Source organism: Gopherus flavomarginatus, chromosome 1, assembly GCF_025201925.1.
Source record: "Gopherus flavomarginatus isolate rGopFla2 chromosome 1, rGopFla2.mat.asm, whole genome shotgun sequence".
NCBI lineage: Eukaryota > Metazoa > Chordata > Testudines > Testudinidae > Gopherus > Gopherus flavomarginatus.
Window position 1 is genome coordinate 71,159,446 of NC_066617.1, and position 21,796 is coordinate 71,181,241.

Here is a 21,796-nt window from a genome sequence, read left to right on the forward strand (position 1 = left end):
GCCTTTGTAAACACTTGACATATTTGCTCCATTATCATAGCCTTGGCCTCTCGCATTTTGAAGATCAAGCCCATCACTTTCAAGCTGCTTAATTTTTTTCTTCGGCTAATCCACTTCCCGGTTTTTCTTTGGTTTCAATGAAATCTATGAAACTTTCTTCTATAGATACTATTCTGTTATCGATTCTCACGTATCTCACAATCTGGGACATTTGCTCTCAATGAAATATGTCTGATGTGCAGTCCAGAAAGATAGAATAATATTTAGCTTTTTTTATTTTGGATATAATTTCATTATGAACTTGGTTTGCTAGTAAGCCAATAAATTCATTTTGTATAGCTGGTAAAAAATAACTCACTGAACCTTTTTTGTGAGTCACAATATGTTGTTTTAGTTGAAAATCATAAGACTTATAAATTCCAATAGATTAAGAAATATTCCTGAATTAGGGTTTTCTACACTGCTACATAATTCTCTAAGTGTTTTTTGGTGCAAAACATCACGGCATCAAGAATTATTTTTAGACTTTGTCTCCATTTTTGTTTATCAATTTCAATAGCTTTTTGTAGTGCATCATCGACACATTCTCCGCTTAGTAATCTCTTTTGTAAGGATTTCCATTTACAGAAATTTTCACGATGATTGGTTGAATTTTCATGTTCCACAACACCGTTTAAATTTTTCCAATCATTAAATCCTACTTTCTGATTTGCAATATTAGGTTTAGTAAAACGCTGATCGAATAACATGCATGGAAAACAAAAAATAGACTTACTGGTTTCCAAGTAAATAAGTCAATTACACTCTACGGTTTCACCCTTAAAAAGCTTTTTAAAAAACCAGTCTCCTGAAAAAATTTTTTCATCTTCCGATGCTGATTCATGGCATCTTATTTTATCATTTATACAGAGCCAAGATGGTGGATTATTAAAATTGATTTAAATGATTTGCCTTGCAGAGGAATTATGTTGCTGATCGCAACTGTTCACATTAGTTTTAGTCATGATATCGAAGGTGTCGAGTGTCTCATCATTGTCAGTAATCAATACTGAAGGTGAAGTTGTAACCTCACAATCCAATTGCTGGTCGATAGTAACAATAATTTCTGAAGTTGTATAATTCTCATTGTTACTATTAGATAGCAGTGCCGAACTTATGACTTCAAAAACATCATCTATTGGCATATTCCCATCGTTTGATGCATTTTTCACTAGCCATTTCCCCATTGTCATTGACATTTTTTAAATTTTCTACTTCCTCCTTTTTTCATCCTCTCTTATCTCCTTTTCTCATATGAATAAATATTTCTAATACAATAGTTAACTAATAATAACTAATAACACTGCTCTACAGCCAAAATGCTTCTGAAATAAATGTAGTCTAACTTTACTAATTGTGGGTCACTGAGAACGAAAATGATGCTTAAAATTGTTGATTGGCTCTAGTTTTCAAGATATACTATTGGGTCAATATATACGACCCTTGACTTGGGAATGGCGGCGGATAAGTGAGTTATAAAGGGAAGGGATCTCAATTTAAACCAGAAATGACTAAAATACATCTTTGACTGGATCTATGAATAAATCTATGACTGGGTTTGGACAGTACTTGCTTTTTAGGCAAAACAATGAGTGATGCAATCTGAAGCTGGTATTGCATCATACATGATATGAATTGCATCATGTTATTCCTAGAAGTCATGGATGATGCAATCATAACGAAGCTTACATCACTCTGCTGAACAAATTGCCCTATATCAGCTCTAGAAATCATACAGTGTTGTGCTCTCTTATTTGTCAGTGTTTGATTTTGCAAAGGGACACATTTCTGTTTAGCCAAAGTGAGCAGAGATGCCTCGTACTTGCGTGAACAGTGCAGATAACTTTTGCTGTGTTTGTGGTGAAGTGACTTTTGCATCACAAAAGCACAGTATAACCACTATGGTTAAGAAAGCCTATCACCTTCATTTTGGCTGCAAAATTGGAGATCAGGACAAGAGGTGGGCCCCACACATATGCTGTAACACTTGTGCAACAAATCTTCGCCAGTGGTTGAACAGGAAAAGGAAATCTATGCCTTTTGCAGTGCCAATGATTTGGAGAGAGCCAACAGATCATACCAGCAATTGTTACTTCTGCCTGGTGTCTCCAGTTGGGAAAGGTGTGTCAAAGAAGAAAAAGTGGACTGTGCATTATCCAAACATTCCATCAGCTGTACGCCCAGTACCCCACGAAGAAGGACTGCCGGTTCCTGATGCACCAGAATCATTCTCACTTGAGTCAGACGAGGAAGAGGATGAAACTTCTGGTCCTGAACCATCAATGTCACAGGACCCACATTTTCTCCCATCCTCCTCCTCTGAAGGGATTTGGAACTACCCAAGAGTAAGGCAGAGCTGTTGGGCTCCAGACTACAGCAGTGGAATCTCCTGGCAGGCTATCAGGGCAAATGGAGCCCATCAATGCTTGCAGACTATAGCTGGACAGTGCCAAGAGATGCTCCATTTAATGAATACAAGAGACAAGCCAAGAAGCGCCGAGTAGACACTGAATAGGACTAAACTATCTACATAATAGTTTTTTGCCTTTTGTTTCATAATTTTTATTTATATAACCCTTTTGCTGATTTTTAAAGTGTTACATAAACAGGACAGGTGAAATATTATCATGTAAAGCAACCATAAACACATGAAAAGACCTAGGTTTACAATTTATGATTAAAACTCTACTATCTACACAATAGACATAGACATAAAATGTAAAAACTTAAATATCTTAAACAGTAGCCAATCAGTTGTTTTAATTGTCATATTTGAATTCAGCACTTCAAAATACGTAATAAATATCACATTTTATCTCTGAAGCAGACGACTTCTCAAAAATTGTAGACCAGTGTAACTTAATAAAATGTTACGTTCCAAGTGGAATAGCTCAGATCTCTGACTTCAGAGCTACTTTTTTCATATGATTGCCTCCTGCCTGGAAATCCAGTGTCCTCTGTGGGCAAGGGGAGTGGATTTGCGCACCCTCCTTTGCAGTGAAGGCAGAGTGCTGTGACCGAGGCTGTCTGTAGATGAGAATGGGTTCACGGAGTAGGAGAGGAAAGGAGTTCCCCAGAATAAACTGAAGGACTATTCTTTGGACTCTGGCTGGACAATATTTTGATAAATCAGATATGATGAAGGAGAAACCAAGCCTGAATACCTGAAAGGGAGAAGAGGGAGAACACAAACACTAAAGGGATGTAAGAACTACCCTAATAGATGCAAATATGTATGTGTGGCAGAGGGAGGAGGGGTTGCTTGTCTGTTTGGATTGTGGGAATTTAAGAAAAATGTATTTCTCTGATGTGTAAAAATTGGAAAATAGAAAAATCATGCAACCTGTTATAAAATATTAAGCCTGGTAAATGTCTAAACTATACTATGGACTTTTGCCTTTTAATAAGCCAAGAAGAGAAAATGTGGATGAATTATGATTATTGTAAAGGTTTTTTAATTACATTCAAGATAAAACAGAACAGTCCACTGGCATCTGAGTAAGGGAAATGTAAGACAGTGTTTCATTATGTAAAGCAATCAAGTTGTACTTTAATCAGCATCATTGTTGAATTAAAAGAAACATACCTTTCTCTTTTATAATAACATAATTGTAAAGTTGTCAATCTAGGATTCCTATCTGAACTGATTACACTTGATAAAAATAACAAGCCATGACAAATAGAGGAGCTAGGTTTCAGCAGTTCACTAAAGAATGTCTCTACCAAGCCTTTGTGGCAAAATGTCTTGTTTGCAGGACAAATGCAGAGTTGAAATAACAACCCATGAATACTACTGGTGAAATGGCTATGTACACAAGGTGAATGCTAAAGCTTCCCCTTCTGAATGGACCTTTTAATCCACGCATTATCTAAGCTCTGAAAAAGTCTTCAGTGGCCTTACGTACAGATTAATGGGAAAAGCTGAAACTCAGAGCTGGGCTATTTGCAAAAACAGTTTTAAAGATTTACAGATGGTTGACAAATGCCATTTAAGCTTTCAAAGCCATCAATATGCTATTGAAAAGGATTTAAAGGGGAAGCCCTCCCACTATAGAAGAAGACGACTTTGAAGGATCTCCATGGTAGCCTCTGTTGTTGTTGTTTTGTTTTTGTTTTTTTTACCCCCTTCAAATCTTTCACTGGCTTTCTTCAGCACAAAGGACCCTGAAACGCGTGGCTATGGAAAACGGCCCCTTTAAAAGACATTTTGAACATAACTGAATGTGCCAATCTGCTTTTGTTCAGCCATGAGAACTGAACAGAACGTTTCAAGAAAAAGCCTTTTTGCTCATGGTCAGCCTTTCAATAGCCTTTCTGCTAATAAATTTTTAATATGAGAGCTGGAAATGGCAAAATAAAAGTTTGTTGATTTTATTGAACTGGAAAAATTGACCAGAAAATATTCCCTGACTTGTTTACCATTTACTTGTGCTGCAGGCATCCATCTTCTCGGGGTGACTCTAGACATTTCACCTCCTCAAGCATAGTGGCATACCGCGAGGGGCGTTCTGCCTGTCACCGGTTCAGAGCGCCCCCGGCAGCATGCCGCCCCAAGCATGCGCTTAGCGTGCTGGGGCCTGGAGCTGCCTCTGCATCTTCTTTTACTTTGGCTTCTGTGAAAAGGTTGCTTATCTGATATGTTTTGTGAAAAAGAAAAACATCTGAAAATAGATTTTTTTTTAATTAAAAATAATTCTGTCTCCTTCTTTCCACACCCTATTGTAAAACACTTTTTTATGCCTTGGCTCTTTCTCTGAATTATTGAATTTCAGCATAAAACCCCAGAGCCTTCTTTCAAAAATGGCTGTGTTATCGGATTAAATTAGAAAAAGTTTCAGACAAAGATTTGCTGGACTAAATATCACTTAATCTTCTGATTAAAGAATTTTAATTTGGGCAACTTTGGGGTCAGCAGCATTTGTGTCAGGTGTTAGTGCACCCATTTGTGCTACCTGCCCTCTCACAGGATAGGTAAGCCTTTTATTACCAGTGTGGCACAAATCATGCCAGAATTTAGCCTTCAGTTTCAAATAGTTGATGTTTTCAGCTCCACCTGACTTCCATTCTCCAGCTGACCAAAATGAAACTGATTTCCTTTTTTAACTCAGTGATTTAAAACAACAATAAGGGCTGCCAGTATGTGTCAAAAAGTGGCTCCACACAATTCTACAAGGCTGCATTAAGTAGGTCACACAGCGTTATCTGCAGATGCACAGAAGTATTAGGACACAAATTCTCAGATTATAAACTGCTGTTTTAGTATGAGGAAATATAAACCAGTAGATAACGCATGGCATGGAGCGTCAAGACTCCTGAGGTGAAATCTTGGCCATAATGCAGTCAATGGGAGTTTTACCATTGACTTTAAAGGAGCCAGGATTTCACCCTCCATTCTGTTCCTAGTTCGATTTCACCCTCCATTCTGTTCCTAGTTCTAACAATGACTTGTTGTGTGACAAGTAGCAAGTTTCTGTGCCTCAGTTTCCCCATCAAAAGAATGGGGCTATTGAGCTTGACCTACATTTTTAAAGCACTTTGAACAGCTAAAATGAAGAAGAGGGAGGAGCCTTGGAAATTTCACTTTACTATTTGTTCAAGGAAATGGAACAGACAGGTGCAGTAGGGAATTGAAGCTTATGCATAGAGGCCATGTAGTAAATGTATATAGAAAATTTGGCAATGACAGCTTTAATCTGCAAAATTATTTTTGTTTGTCTTAAATACCAAACTATTGGTGTTTCTAGGCACAACACTGATATTTATGACCTGAAGCGAAGACATAGTGGTGGCTTTGACTGAACAGCTGCATTTAATTACCTGTCTGGAAAGATTTTCCTTTTGATCATTTTAAGAACCACACAAAGTGGTGGCTTGCCATCCACAGGAATGAGATTGATAAAAAGTGGGTTAAATAAACTCTGTGCATAAGAGAAGACAAACACAGTCTATTGACCTAGGGGGTATGTCTACACAGTAAAGAAAAGCCAGCAGCTTCCTAGTCCCAGCTGACTCGGGCTTGCAGCACTGTTTCACTGCTCTGCAGACTTTCAGGCTTGGTCTGGAACCCAGGCTCAGAGACCCTTCTACCCATCTGGGTCCTAGAGCCCAGGCTTCACCCTGAGCCCAGAAGTCTACACAGCCATGAAGCAGCCCTGCAGCCTGAGCCTCACAAGCCCAAGTCGGCTGGCACAGGCCAGCTGCTGTTTTTTCTTTGCTGTGTAAACATACCCTTAGAGTCAGATTCTGCCACCCTCACTCACACTGAATAGTAGCTTACTCCACAAGGCTGTTGATCTCAATAAGAATACTTAAGGAGTATTTTGAAGCACTCAAGTTCTATCACTTCAACTATACCTTTATAGCTGATTGCCATACAAGGAGGGGGGAATAAGCTATGTCGATATAAAGGTTTCTTATACTGAAATAACTGCATCCATACTAGTATCTGGTATCACTATATTGGTTAAAAAAAATTCACCTCTCTAACTGATATAGTTATACTGGTACAAAAACTGCAGAAAAGGCCTAAAATGTTTTCAGTGTAAGATTAAGAATCTGGTTCTGATGTATATTAAAACCTCTGATTCATCTGACCTATATACAAGGTGCTCGAATAGGCTCTTGGCCAGCATAAGACTAGAAGATCCTTACAGCCTACCATAATTTAGCAGAACAATCATCCACTGACATCAGTGGAAATTGTTCAGGCAGCGTGATGGCAAGACCGAGCCTCCATAAGTCTGAAGGCAGGTTTCAAATGTTCAGTTGACCACAAAATAAAGAGAAGAATGTGTAAAGAATTATTCCAGCAAAGCCACTATGTAAAGATGGCCAACTGAATAACTCTGAATATAAGGATAATGTTTGCAATATAAAACATCCTACCCCCTGCTGAAACTCACAGGACACTGTACAATATAATAAAATAAAAACATAATAAGAAACTGCCCTTAAAAATTAAACAAAACCCACTATGAAGTTTTAATATAAGAGACAATGGAAAGTATGGTGAAGGGAAGGATATAAATGAGACTAGCCAAGATCATATTGAAAGCACCTTTGAAATAGAAAAATAGGAATTATGTATGTAAGGGATGAAATCTTGAGCCTATTGAGGTCAATGAGAGTTTTACCATTGCCTTCAAAAGGACCAGGATTTCACCCAACTTAGAATTCCTGATCTGAAGCGGGGAAAGGTTGTAGATACGCTTTCAGCTTGGAAACCTGGTAGTGTCACTTTTATGAGTTTGTCTATAGTGAATGCCATCCAAATTATTTCCCTGTTTAGCTTTCCAAATTGAGCTGCCATAGCAACATGAAAGCCAGATAGGTAGAATTTAATTTAATTTTGAATTTAAGACAAGCTGGACAAATTCCACTCTCAGTTACACCCATACAACCACAATGAAATCATTGGGGATGTATTAGTGTAACTGAAGCCAAAATCTGGCTCATATTATGCAGTTGTGTTGTGCATAATTTGCAGTTGGTATTTGGCCCAGTCACCAGTGTAACTGAAGACAGAGTTAATTGGGCCAATAATGTGCAATTTAGGAAACAAGTCATTTACAACTTTTAGATCTTTGTTTTGATCCTTCCAGTATTTGTAGACAAATTTTGGATTCTCTTCTGGGTAGCTCATAGTGTTTGTAGTCTGTGAGATATTCTGTCCTTAATGCATTCTCTCCTCATTTAAAGCAGCAGAAACTAGGAGTAGCTCCAATTAATTCAGTGGACTCAACCTGCTGTAAACTTGATGTGAGACAAGAGTTGGGCCCGTAGATTCTAAAGTGGACAAAGATGTTGGTTCTTTCACAAGAATTTTTTTCCCCAAATCTTTGCCAGGAGCTTCAGTGAAATGGATGTTAAAAAATAAACAAAACACAAAGAGTTTTAAACTTTCTGGAAACCTGCGAAATTGTGAGGGGAAGGAATTTTAGCGTACTCAAGTAGGAGTCGGGAGGAAATATTATCTCTGTATTTGGCACTGGTGCAACTGCTTCAGGAAGAGTAGGTCCAATTCTGGTGCTCACAATTCAAGAAGATATTGACAACTTGGAGAGGATTGAGAGAAGAGCTATGAGAATGGTTAAAGAAATGGAAAACATGTCTTACAGTGAGAGACTCAGTTTATTTAGCTTAATAAAGAGAAGGTTAAGAGGTGACTTGGTCACAATTTATAAGTACATACATGATGAACAAATATTTGATAATGGGCTCTTCAGTCTAGCAGACAAAGGTATAACACAATACAATGGCTGGAAGTTTAAGCTGGACAAATTCAGACTGGAAATAATACATACTTTTTAAAATAGTGTGGGTAATTAACCTTCAAACAATTTACAGAGGACTGTGGCGGGATTCTCAGTCACTGGCAATTTGTAAATCAAGGTTTGATGTTTCTCTGAAACTTATGCTTCAGTTCAAACAGGAATTATTTTGTGACAATTCTATGTCCCGTATCATGCAGGAGGTCAGACTAGATCATCACAGTGATCCTTCTGGCTTTAGAATCTTTAAATTTTTACTTTGTCTCATCACTTATGAATGCCTTTTATTTCTCCAGTCCTCTGTCAAAAACACAGTATATAAGACGTGATATTTCTTATGTCAAAAACAGCCACAAAACACAAACAAAAAAATTCAAGCCTTCTTTATACATTATAATAAAGGTATTTGTTTTCCTGCTTGATAATAGTGACCATAATATAATTAAATTTAATATTCCTGTGGCGGGGAAAACACCACAGCAGACCAACACTGTAGCATTTATTTCAGAAAGGGGACCTAACAAAAATGAGGGGGTTAGTTAAACAGAAATTAAAAGGTACAGCGCCAAAAGTAAAATCCCTGCAAGCCGCATGGGAACTTTTTAAAGACCCCATAATAGAGGCTCAACTTAAATGTGTACCCCAAATTAAAAAATATAGTTAGAGAACCAAAAAAGAGCCACCCTGGCTAAACAACAAAGTAAAAGAAGAAGTGAGAAGCAGGTTATATTCTAATGAGGAAAATAGGAGCATAAACTCTGGCAAATGAAGTGTAAAAATATAATTAGGGAGGCCAAAAAAGAATTTGAAGAACAGCTAGCCAAAGACTCCAAAAACTAATAGCAAATTTTTTTTACATTCATCAGAAGCAGGAAGCCTGCTAAACAACCAGTGGGACCACTGGACAATCAAGATGCTAAAGGAGCACTTAAGGATGATAAGGCCATTGTGGAGAAATTAAATGAATTATTTGCATCGGTCTTCACAGTTGAGGATGTGAGGAAGGTTCCCAAACCTGAGCCATTCTTTTTAGGTGACAATCTGAGGAACTGTCCCAGATTGAGGTGTCATAAGAGGAGGTTTTGGAACAAATTGATAAACTAAACATTAATAAGTCACCAGGACCAGATGGTATTCAACCAAGAGTTCTGAAGGAACTCAAATGTGAAATTGCAGAACTACTAACTGTCATCTGTAATCAGCTTCCATAGCATATGACTGGAGGATAGCTAATGTGATGCCACTTTTTAAAAAGGGCTCCAGAGGTGATCCGGGCAACTACAGGCCAGTAAATCTGACTACAGGCCAGTTTTCAGAATGGAGAGAGGTAAATAGTGGTGTCCCCCAGGGGTCTGTACTGGGCCCAGTCCTATTCACCATATTCATAAATGATCTGGAAAAAGGGATAAACAGTGAGGTGGCAAAATTAGCAGATGATACAAAACTACTCAAGATAGTTAAGAACCAGGCAAACTGAGAAGAGCTACAAAAAGATCTCTCAAAACTGGGTGACTGGGCAACAAAATAACAGATGAAATTCAGTGTTGATAAATGCAAAGTAATGCACACTGGAAAACATAATCCCAACTATAGATATAAAATGATGGGGTATAAATTAACTGTTGCCACTCAAGAAAGAGATCTTGGAGTAACTGTGGATAGTTTTCTGAAATCATCCACTCAATGTGCAGCAGCAGTCAAAAAAGTGAACAGAATGTTGGGCATCATTAAGAAAGGGTTAGATAATAAGAGAAAAAATATCATATTGCCTCTATATAAATCCATGGTACACCCACATCTTGAATATTGCATGCAGATGTGGTTGCCTGATCTCAAAAAAGATATATCGGACTTTAAAAAGTTCAGAAAATGGCAACAAAAATTATTAGGGTTATGGAACAGCTTCTGTATGAGGAGAAAGTAATAAGATTGGGACTTTTCAGCTTGGAAAAGAGACGACTAAGGGGGAATATGATAGAGGTCTATAAAATCATGCCTGGCTTGGAGAACGTAAATAAGGAAGTGTTATTTACTCCTTCACATAACACAAGAACTAGGGGCCACCAAATGAAATCAATAGGCAGCAGATTTAAAACAAACAAAAGGAAGTATTTTTTCACACAATGCATAGTCAAAATATGGAACTCCTTGCCAGAGCATGTTGTGAAGGTCAAGACTATAACAGGGTTCAAAAAGAACTAGATAAATGCATGGAGGATAGGTTCATCAATGGCTATTAGCCAGGATGGTGTCCCTAGCCTCTGTTTGCGAGAAGTTGGGAATGGGCAACAAGGGATAGATCACTTGATGATTACCTGTTCTGTTCATTCCCTCTGAGGCACCTGGCATTGGCCACTGTCGGAAGACAGGATACGGGGTTAGATGGACCTTTGGTCTGACCCAGTATGGCTGTTCTTATGCTCTTATGTTCTTAGAGCTCACTTTATACATTTGAATAGGAGAAATAGGGACTCTGTGCTACTTGAGAAGTATATTTTAATTAGAAAGGCAGAAACACAAATTATATAAATATTATTTAAAAAAAATAATACTAAATATATTCATTATATTTGGGAGCAAATCTCATTCTTTTCTCACTTAATCAGCTCTGCCTGCTGCTGTGTGTTACAATATTCCACTATTTGTTTAAGCCTTGTAATATATTAGCTAAGTACAATAAATGACACCCCACCAGGGGCGGCTCCAGACACCAGCACACCAAGCACGTGCCTGGGGCAGCAAGCCACGGGGGGCACCCTGCTGGTTGCCAGGAGGGCATAAGCTTTCATGGGCTAAAACCTACTTCATCAGATGCATGGAGTGAAAAATACAGTAAGCAGTATATATATTACAGCATATGAAAAGATAGGAGTTGCCTTACCGAGTGAGGGGTCAGTGCCAACGAGGCCTATTCAATTCAATAGGCCACTTCCACCTTGATTTAATTGGCCTCGTTAGCACTGATCCGTCACTTGGTAAGGCAGCTCCTATCTTTTCATGTGCTGTAATATATATATTGGGCTTACTGTATTTTTCACTCCATGCATCTGATAAAGTGGGTTTTAGCCCATGAAAGCTTATGCCCGAATAAATGTTAGTCTTTAAAGTGCCACAGAGACACCTCATTGTTATCTCTGAGGTTTTTTGTGTTAAATTCAGTTCTGATTTGATAGGAATGGTTTATCTGGATCAGTTATGTGGTATTCACAGGTGGGTTCAACTGTGCCTAGCCCTATGTGAGGGCGCAAAGCAGGGGAAAGAGTGTAGAGCATTTCTCGTTTAGCTTCCCCCCTCCCCAAGAATCACAATGGGCCAGATCCTTCTCATGGGCTTCAATGGAGCTACAATGATTTACATTACCTGAGGATGTGGCCCATGATCTACTCCAGGCAAGTGCTGTTGCTGGAACTAGCATCTCTGGAGGGAACAGGCAGGGCAGGCTCTAGGCTTTTTACCGCCCCAAGCAAAAAAAAAAAAAACTCTCTGAGAGTGCAAGTGCCCCCCTGGAATTGTACTGCCCCAAGAAAATGCTTGGTTTGCTGGTGCCTAGAGCCAGTCCTGGGAACAGGGACAGGTAGGGGAGAAATACATGCAGGTTCCCAAGGATGGTGTTAAACAGCAGCTACTAAAGTTAGACATTTATAAATCTGCAATTCCAAATAACCTGCACCCAAGTGTTTTAAAAGAGTTGGCTGAGGAGTTTGCAGAATCATTAATGCTGATTTTCAGTAAATTTTGGAATACTATAAATGGAATAACCCAGGTAATTACAGGCCTGTCAGTCTGACATTGATCCCAGGAATGATAATGTAGTGGCTGATACAGGCCTCTATCAATGAAGGATTAAAGGAAGGTAATATAATTAATGCAAATTAATGGGGTTATGGAAAATAGATCCTGTCAAACTAATTTGATCTCTTGTCCTGATAAGATTACACATTTTGCTGATAAAGATAATAATGTTGAGGTAATATATTTAGACTTACGTAAGGCATTTCATTTCTACCACACAACATTTTGATTAAAAAATTAGAAGAATATAAAATTAATCTAACACTCATTAAATGGATTAAAAACTGGCAAACGGATAAGTCTCAAAATAGAATTGTAAATGGAGAATCATCATTAAGGAGCTATGTTTCCAGTGGGGTCCCTCAGGTATCAGTTCTTGGCCCCATGGTATTTAACATATTTCTAATGGTCTGGAGGCAAACATAAAATCATCACTTATTAAGTTTGCAGATGACACAAAAATTAGGGGAGTGGTACATAATGAAGAGGACAAGTCTCTGATACTTAGTGATCTGGATCACCTAGTAAGAAGGGAACAAGCAAACACTGTTCATTTTAATATGGCTAAATATAAGTGTATACATCTAGGAATAAAGATTGTGGGCTGTACTGACAGAATGGGAAGCAGTGATTCTGAAAAATATTTAGGTGTCATGGTGGATAATCAGCTAACCATGAGCTCCCAGTGTGCAACAGTGTGGCCAGAAGTGCTAGTGCAATCCTTGGATGCATTAACAGACCAATCTCAAGGAGGAGCAGAGAAGTTATTTTACCTCTGTGTTTGGGACTGGTGCAACTGCTGTTGGAATACTTTGTCCAGTTCTGGTGTCCACAGTTCAAGAAGGATGTTGATTAATTGGAGAGAGTCCAGCGAAAAGCCATGATAACGATTAAAGTATTGGAAAACGAGGAGTGACTTGATCACAGTTTATAAGTACCTACCTGGGAAACAAAAAATTGCTAATAGGCTCTTCAATCTAGCAGAGAAAGGTGTTAAATTATGCAGGGGTTAGAAGTTGAAGCTAGGCAAATTCAGACTAGAAATAAGGCATCATTTTTTAACAGTGGGGGTATTAACCACTGGAACAATTTACCCCGGGTTGTGGTCAGTGGCAATTTTTAAATCTACATTCGGTATTTTTCTAAAAGATTTACTCTAGGAATTATTTGGGGAACGTTCTATGGCCTGTGTTATACAGGGGGTCAGAATGTATGGTCAACGTAGTCCCCTTCTGGCCTTGGAATCTATAAATCTATGAAAGGCTGAGATCCCCCCCTCACCTGTTAGGCGCACACACATATCCCTCCTTATGAGATCTGTCCTAATGCAACAATCGAGTCTCATTTACCTTTTTAGCATACATTTTAATGCAAACTCTTGTGCAAACTTTGCATTTTAAATACTTAAATAACAACAGCCTTCTGTAAAAAATCAACTTCTTATGCTACATATCCTTCCTTCCATTGATTAGAAAAGCTAATATAATGGGCTCAGTTATCGATCTTTGGTTATTTTGAAATGTTATTACTGCAAGTGTGGCTGAATTTTTAAAGATTTAGCTTTTTGTTTAGATTGTTTCTGTTACCAGTGTAGAGAAAGGCAGAAGTAGTCATGCTATTTCCATTTGCTAGTTATTCTAAAAATCTCTGTAGACAATGTATTCAAGATGTGTACTGCATCTCAAACTTAAATATTTCTCCCTGCAAAACTGCTAAATTCTAGAACAAGGTTTTCCCAAATGCTAAGGTTGAATCCTTTGGTGGAAAAACACATTTTTACCATAGATTTTCAATGGAACCCCAGTAAACATTGCAGATGTACTGTGAAGTCAGCTGTACTATAATTTAATTGTCACAAAATTCTTACAGCACTTATTTATATGATCAGATCTGCTTCTATGCTTCTGTGGGGTTATGTACTTAAATATTTGGCAATGCAATATCACTGCTTATTTGCATACTCATTTTGTAAGACACTGTAAAGAGGTAATTAAAATAAAAGTTATGCTAGTTTTATGTCAATAATCTATAAGACAGTTACCAAGTTCTCTATCATTGATGATGAGAGGTTGCATTCTAAATGCCTGTTGGTAATACTCCTCTACCCCGATATAACGCAGTCCTCGAGAGCCAAAAAATCTTACCATGTTATAGGTGAAACTGTGTTATATCGAACTTGCTTTGACCTTGAGCATCTCTATTATTAATAGTCAGCAAATAGCCCCGCCCCATCTGACCCCCACCTACTTCTTCCCCCGACTGACCACTGAGAACCCCTCCACATCCCTAATCACTCCCAAGACTCCCATGCTGAGCTATGCGCTGCACCGGGGAGCCGGTGCACGGAAGCGCTCACACCTGCTCTACCACATCAGCTGGGGCGAGCCCCGCAGGGGCAGGGCAGAGGGAACTGGCCCAGCGGCCACTGCCCTGTCTGCAGAGTGCTCCCAGCCCAGCGTGGCCGCTGAGCCTGAGAGGGGGAGCAGGGCGGGCAGCCTCACCCAAGGTGCCCGTGTGCATCTGGTCCCTGCCCCGTGCCCATGTGGTGCCAAGGAAGGGTGAGCCATCAGCGGATGACTCCTCCGGTGTGTGCCTGCGCTCAGCCCGTTTCTCCTCTGCAGAGCCCTGTGCCGCCTGTCTCCGGTAAGGACGCTGCGGCTAGCTGCCCACCGGGGCACATGGAGCCTCTGACTGTGGGCAGGTAGTGTGGCGCGTTATGGACCCAGAGAGCCTGCCTGGTGCTGCTGTGAACAAGGCACAGCCTGCCAATTGGACCCGCTGTGTGCCGAGCCCTCCAGCGCTGGGACAGGGGTATCTACAAGATACCGTCTAGGACGGGCACCTCTCCCTGCCCTGGATCCACAACTTCCCTGCATGGACCAGTCTTCCACAATTTCTCGGCTCTGGCTGGAACCTGTGTGACATTCCCCTGCACTGCAGCTCCCCTCCTCAGGCTGTGACTCTCCCCTGCTCCGTCTCCCCTGACTGCCCCCCGAGACCCTGTGCCCCTTATCCAACCCCTTGGCCCCGGCCCAGCACCCTTAACACACTGCTCAGAGCAGCATGTCAGAGCCAAACAGACTGATGCACTGATCCGCTGGAGCGCACAGCTCTGCCCCCCAGAGCGCTGCTTTACCACGTTATATCCGAATTCGTGTTATATCGGGTCACATTATATCAGGGTAGAAGTGTAATATGATAGGGCAGGCAATGTGCTCCAGTGGACTGGGTGACAGAAGACTTGTCTTTTGCTCTTACCCTGCCTTTAACCTGCCTGCATGGTGCCACTGTGCCTCAGTTTCCCCTTCTGCAAAATGATGATAATTATACTTACCCTGTCTTTTAAAGCCCTTTGAGGTCAATGAATGAAAAGTGCTGTGTAAGAGCTAAGTATTATTACCATAGTGTTGGCAAACCAAAAATAAATATTTTGGAACAATATTTAATCGTACTTTTAATATCTGTGATGATGGATTTGCATTAAAGACCAGCATATTTTGAGAAATTAAAGTACTCCATCACAGTATTAAGTAGCTGTTAAGGTAGTCTGCCCATAGTAAAAGTACAGCAATACTGTGTTCAAAAGGTGGGAATATCTTGGAAACATCGTTACCATGTATAAGGCAATGTCCAATTTAACTGAGAGTGGATTGCTTGGGTAGCTGTTCCTAGTCACTCAGAACGGGTTGTATCTTGTTTATATTCAGTCTCTTGTCAGTGTTTTGTCCTGAGGCTGTTTTATCTTTCAAAGACTTCCATAAAAATAATCATTAGTACATTATCTTAAGCTAATGAAAGCCCAAGGAAAAAATTAACAGCAAGAACAGTATTTCCTCTTGACTATTTATATAAATTATGCTTTGGCTTAACTTGTTAAAAGTTTTCAGGATATAAATGTAAAAAATCGGTAAGTTGCTAAATGCATTTTCTCTGTAATACTGAGTTTCTCTAGACTAGCCTAGTGATGAATAAAAAGAGATTGTAATGTTCTGCATTTAAAAATATATTCTAATGGCAGATGAACAGTTTTCCAAAAGTCAGTGGAAGCCATGCATATATCCCAGGATAGATTTTTGCCCTTGTTTAATAGATGTAAATGATTTTCTAAAATACAATCTTAAGAAATTAATTGTCCCCAGTAATATCAGGTAATAATAGAGTACTAGCTTGGCCTCCAGCTAAAGACTTCTCTAGCATATGTTGAAAGCTAGTTAAACTCCCAGACTCCAGCAAAAAAGTTAAATTCTCTGGTACGACTTGTTTTAAGTATGGTAACTGGAGATTCTTCATTATGCCTAACGGGACAATAAATAAAGAAATCTGGAAAAAAATATTTTATTTTTATCCATGCTTCTGGACTATACCTGGTCTTGCAGTGTTTGCAGGTATGGCACCATTTGGTGAAAACTCAAGATCTGCTGGACTCGTTAAACAGACAAGTTGACCATTTCTATGGTGCAGTCTGAAATACCTATTGTTTTTCAAAAATAACCTTCCACAAAGAGAATTCCTCTCCCTGCAGCCCTAATTACTAGCCAGAAATGCAGAATGGGTAATATTCTGTCAGGGGCGCTGGAACAATATTTATAGTGGGGGTGCTGAGAGCCATCGAAGCAAACTGTAAACCCTGTATATGATGGAAACTCCTTCAAGCCAGGAGATGCAGCAGCACCCCCAGCACTCCTTGTTTCAGCACCTATATATTCAGTGCTGGAGCAGTGACCAGTCTTACATATGAGAGCTCTGGGCCTTTCACTGCTAGAAATGGAAACTTTATAGCAATGGAATATGCAGGTTCTCAACTTCCTAGTAAGATACATGGCACTTGCTTCTATCTTTGAAAATGGCAAAAAATAGAGGACATTTTTATATCTAGAAGAATGATGGTTAGAGATGACATAAATGTATAGTAGGTTTTCTTCAGTTTCTGAGCCGTTCAGTTGAACTCAAGGAATGTCTCTGTGTTTCTGTAGTGCCTAGCACAATGGGACTCTGTTTTTGACTGGGCCCTCTAGACTCTACTGTAATTACAAATACCTAATAATAATGGCTAAGACTCTGGATTTAGAAGGACACCACAAATAGTCCTTGAATAACTTTGCTGTGAAGTATGTGGCCTATGTACAATAATGTGATGGTGTGGTAGACTAGGAACATTCTAATCCACATTCATTTTGAATGACTTTCATAACTCACTAATGACTTCACTACTTGTGAGTACTGTGCCCATCCCAAACATATGCTAATGAAACCTTTTTACCACATCATGCATCATGTAGTTTAGTGTTTGTGTGTGTGTGCACACTGACACACAGAGGGTATGCCTAAACTTTGAGTTGGAAGGTGTAATTTCCAGCTTGAGTAGATGCAGTCATACTAGCTCTCATCAAGCTAGCGTGCTAAAAAAGACTGTAGCTGTGGCAGCACGTGTGGTGGGATGAGCTAGCTGGCCTGAGTAAATGCCTAGGGTCTTGGACAGGCATGTAGCTGGGGCAGATAGTCCCTCCCGTCACTTGCATTGATGTATTTACGCTCTAGCTCGGTGAAAGTTGGCACAAGTATAGCTCCTTGAGCTAGGGATCAAACCTCCAGCTCAAAAGTATAGATATACCCTGAGCAGTCAAAGGAAGGACTTGGATTTCCCTTTCTCTCAAATACTTGGATGGCTATATGGAGAATTCTGAAAAGTTTTTAAAAGTGAAGGAAAATTCATAAGTTTGGAAAGCAGTAACAGTGAAGGAGTTTGCCTTTGAATGCGATCACAGACTTGTGACTAAACTTTTAAAAAATTTATTTGTGCAGTTGAATTACAAAATGCATGCAAAATAATCCTGACTGAGCATACAGTTACCCCGTTGGATAGTGTTCAGTGACAGAAATTGCATGTGAAAATTTGGTGCCCATTTTGAATGCTGACAGTCTTCAAAACTTTAGCCCTCGATGTTGTAAATCAGCAAAGAGAAAAATGTATTCATACTTTAGGTGCACCTGCTGGGAAAGAAACCCTTGAATTTAGATTAATTAGACTAAGATTTGACTACCATACCTGGTTATTCTCTGCAGTCTATTTTGAGCTGAGCTAAGGCTCAGTCTCCCTCTTTGTAGTTGCAAAATGGGTTCATATCTGAGCACATGCCTCTCAGCTACCAGGCTGCGTGTGCAAATCAGGTAGTTATAGGCTCAAATACCCAAACTTGCACCACAATTTGGTTTCTGGTGCTATCCTTTTGAAAATTTAGCCCTTGGTATTCAGCAGGATTTCCTACAGAAAATGTTACTCAATGCCTATAGGGACACCTAGCAAATCAGATGTGTTTAGAAGTAATTTAATTACTACACTGGTGGCAGACTGGCACAGGGTATAATTAAGAAAGATATCATTGCAATGAGTACCATTGCCTCTGCAATTATTCATGCAAATCTTTGTATTTTCTGCAAAGATGTTGTTGTTCCCTGACATGATTCCTAGTCAACTCCTGGATAACTGGTTTAAGAATTCAGACTGATGGGCTGCTGCTGTTTGTTTGTTTCTTGCTCTCTCTCAAATTTCCTCTTGCCAGTTGCAGTACTCTAGCCTAATTTAGTGGTGCATTAATTTAAAAATGTTTGTCTGATGTTATATTTATTCACATTATGAGCCATATACTGCCTTCAGCAGTTATTTTCTTGGCAGAATTTCCACTGATATCAGAGGGAGTTGCACATGCATTTTAATGGTAATACATGGCATTATGTTTCCCAATTGTAAAAATATGTTAAAAGGATTGTGGGATTCTAATAATTGTAAGTTTAACTGTGTTTTTATATGATTTATTTATCATTATGGCAAGCAAGAGCGTATTAAATTTGAACAGAAATGCTTGTGGCTTTAGTTATTTTGTTTCCAGTGTGTGAATTGGAAAATGCTATAGATTTTGGGCCAGATCTGTAGCTTTGTTGAAGTCATTTGAGGACTTGGTCCTTTAATTTGAAGTTTTGTTTCATCCTGACATTGAAAATACTATTTTACAAGCATCCTCCATTCCCTCTTCTCTTCACGCAAGAGTCAGATTCTGCCCTGGTGCTGAAGAGAGAGAGCTAGCAGAGATTGGGAGGAGGAGGGGGCAGAAAATGCACATTTTGAAAAAAGAACCCTGCTAGTGTAGACCAGAGTTCCATAAGACAATCCAAAACACTCTTTACTACTTTTCCCAATAGGAGCAATGCATAGGATCACTGTCTACCAGCTAGCTCTTAGTGCTGATAGGGAGCATGAATGCAGTTATCTAAACCGATAGACATGCTCCTTGTCCTGAAGTCTGTTCCCTCTTGGAACATGATCCAAAGCCTGGCAGGTTAACTGGAAGTCTCCTTTATTGGTCTGTCATAACATTTCTTCCCAGATCTGGACCTTAGCGTCCAAAATATGGGTGTTAGCATGAAAACCTCCAAGCTTAGTTACCAGCTTGGACCTGGTACTTGCTGCCACCAGCCAGGAATTATACAGTGCCTAGCTCACTGTGGTCTCCCCAAAACCTTCCCTGGGGGACCCCAAGACTCAGATTCCTTGAGTCTCACAACAAAGCGGAATAAACCATTTCCCTTCCCCCTCCTCCCCTCCAGGTGTTCCCTCCCTGGGTTCCTGGAGAGATATACAGAAGCAAGCTCCGTGAATCTAAACAAAGGGATTCCACCCTCCATGCTTCAAGTCCTTGAAACACAAGCACCGAGAGATCTAACCTCTCTCCCCCCCTCACCCAGAGGGTATGCAAAGTCAGGCTTAGTAAATCTAACACAAAGAGATTTTTCCCCCTGACTTCTTCCTCCCACCAATCCCCTGGTGAGCTGCAGACTCAATTCCCTGGAGTCCCCACTAAAGAAAAACTCCAACAGGTCTTAAAAAGAAAGCTTTATATAAAAAGAATGAAAAAGGACATAAAATGGTCTCTGTATTAAGGTGACAATATACAGGGTCAATTGCTTAAAGGAAAAAAATGAATAAACAGCCTTATCCAAAAAGAATACAATTTAACACATTCCAGCAACTACACACATGTAAATACAAAAAAACCAATATAAACCTATTGTCTTACAATCCTTGTACTTACAACTTGGAAACTGAAGATTAGAAAGCCAGGAGATAGAAAGATCACTCTCAGAGACAAGAAAAAGAACAGACCAAGAACAAAGGACTCACACCCAAAACTTCCCTCCACCCAGATTTGAAAAAGTCTTGTGTCCTGATTGGTCCTCTGGTCAGGTGTTTCAGGTTACTGTTTGTTAACCCTTTTATAGGTGAAAGAGACATTAACCCTTTGCTATCTGTTTATGACATGGTCTCTTTGGGCACTATTGAGAATTTCTGTTTGACTACCCAAACTCTACGAGTTTACAGCATTGCTGATATGACCTTCTGTGGCTGCCTATGTTAACTCAACAGGCCCAATTGTGGAACTGTTACTCATATAAGTAGTCCCTTTGACTTCACAGGGACTTTTCTCATGCATAAGTGTTCACCAGTAAGAGTAAGGGTTGTGCAGTCTTGCTGAATCACTACACACAATGGCAGGAATTAGCCCAAATGGCAGACAGGCTAATTCGACTTTATATGGGACATTTTTAGTGTGTAGAGGCTCTGGTGCATGCACAAAATGTTCTCACTGCAGCCTTCATGTATGGAGATCCTTGTCCGGCTGGCTGGAGGAAAATAGTTGTTTCCCCTTTAAGGGCTATCCCTTACAACAGGGAGATGAGGAGGAAGTGGAAAGTGATGGACAGGAAGGGCAGGAAGCAGCTGAGCTCAATTTAGGGGTGGATCACTGGCCCTTCCTGCTTACTAGAAGAATAGGGGAGCATTTATACCCCATGCAGCCCCAGAGAAGCCCTCTTTTACCAGGATTGGGCTGGCAACACCCACAAAATTTGCGAAAGGACCAAGTTCCCTCATGAACAACTGTGGGCATTATGGTAATTGCCCTTTTTCTTGGAGGCTGGGAAGGAATTTTTCCCTAACAGCTGTGTTGGGCATGGTAGATTTTTTCACAGTAAGTCTGGGACCCAGTGGGGTGGGCAGGAGGGTTAGGTTATAATGTCTCAACTTAGTTTCTAAAACTTGAGGTGGATGTCCAATATGGGTACTCGATATGGAAGGGATATGGTTATCTGATAAAATGGACTGGAAAAGGGTTTGAAGAAAAGCATCCTGTAAGGGAGCTGAATAAGGGGAGGTTGGGTTCCTACATCCTGTACATCGGGGAGCCAACCCCCTCTTTTTTTTTTCAGCCTTTTTAAAGGAGCTAAGAAAGGGGGTCTTGGGGCTTCTACATCTGGAGCAGTGGGGAGCTGAGCCCTCTTTCGCCTCATACAAGGGCAAGACAGTAGGGATTACAGGAATGGGATGGCAGGGACCAGGTTGGAGATTATGTGGAAATGATGATGACCTCCTGCAGGGTACAATTTGTCACCAGATACTCCCAGATATTTTAAGTGAATAAAGTTGTGGCCTAATTAAACCATATCCATTGCCTCCTATCTGACTTCCACCATGGCTGGACAAGTGGTATAAGTGGCCCAAAGGAGTAACCAGCTTCTAAACACAACTGCCTGGTGCAAATGTGTAATGGCATATGCCAGTAAAGACCTAGACTTCGATGTGCACCAGCACTTCCATGCTATTGAAAAATTGGCCATGTAAGGCTTTATTGGGCAAGTATGTA

At 40.0% G+C, this 21,796-nt stretch overlaps 1 protein-coding gene across 5 annotated transcripts in view; it reads left to right on the forward strand.

The window, feature by feature from the left end:
• Window positions 1–21,796, forward strand: part of LGR5 (leucine rich repeat containing G protein-coupled receptor 5) — a 136,846-nt gene that overhangs the window by 31,206 nt on the left and 83,844 nt on the right. The window contains exon 1 of one of the 5 annotated variants that reach the window (XM_050934791.1): window positions 3,063–3,243. The exons of the other annotated variants lie outside the window; for them this stretch is intronic. The gene's annotated coding sequence lies outside the window, so the exon portion shown is untranslated. Of the gene's footprint in view, window positions 1–3,062; window positions 3,244–21,796 lie in introns of those variants that run through there. 5 annotated transcript variants of the gene reach the window in all.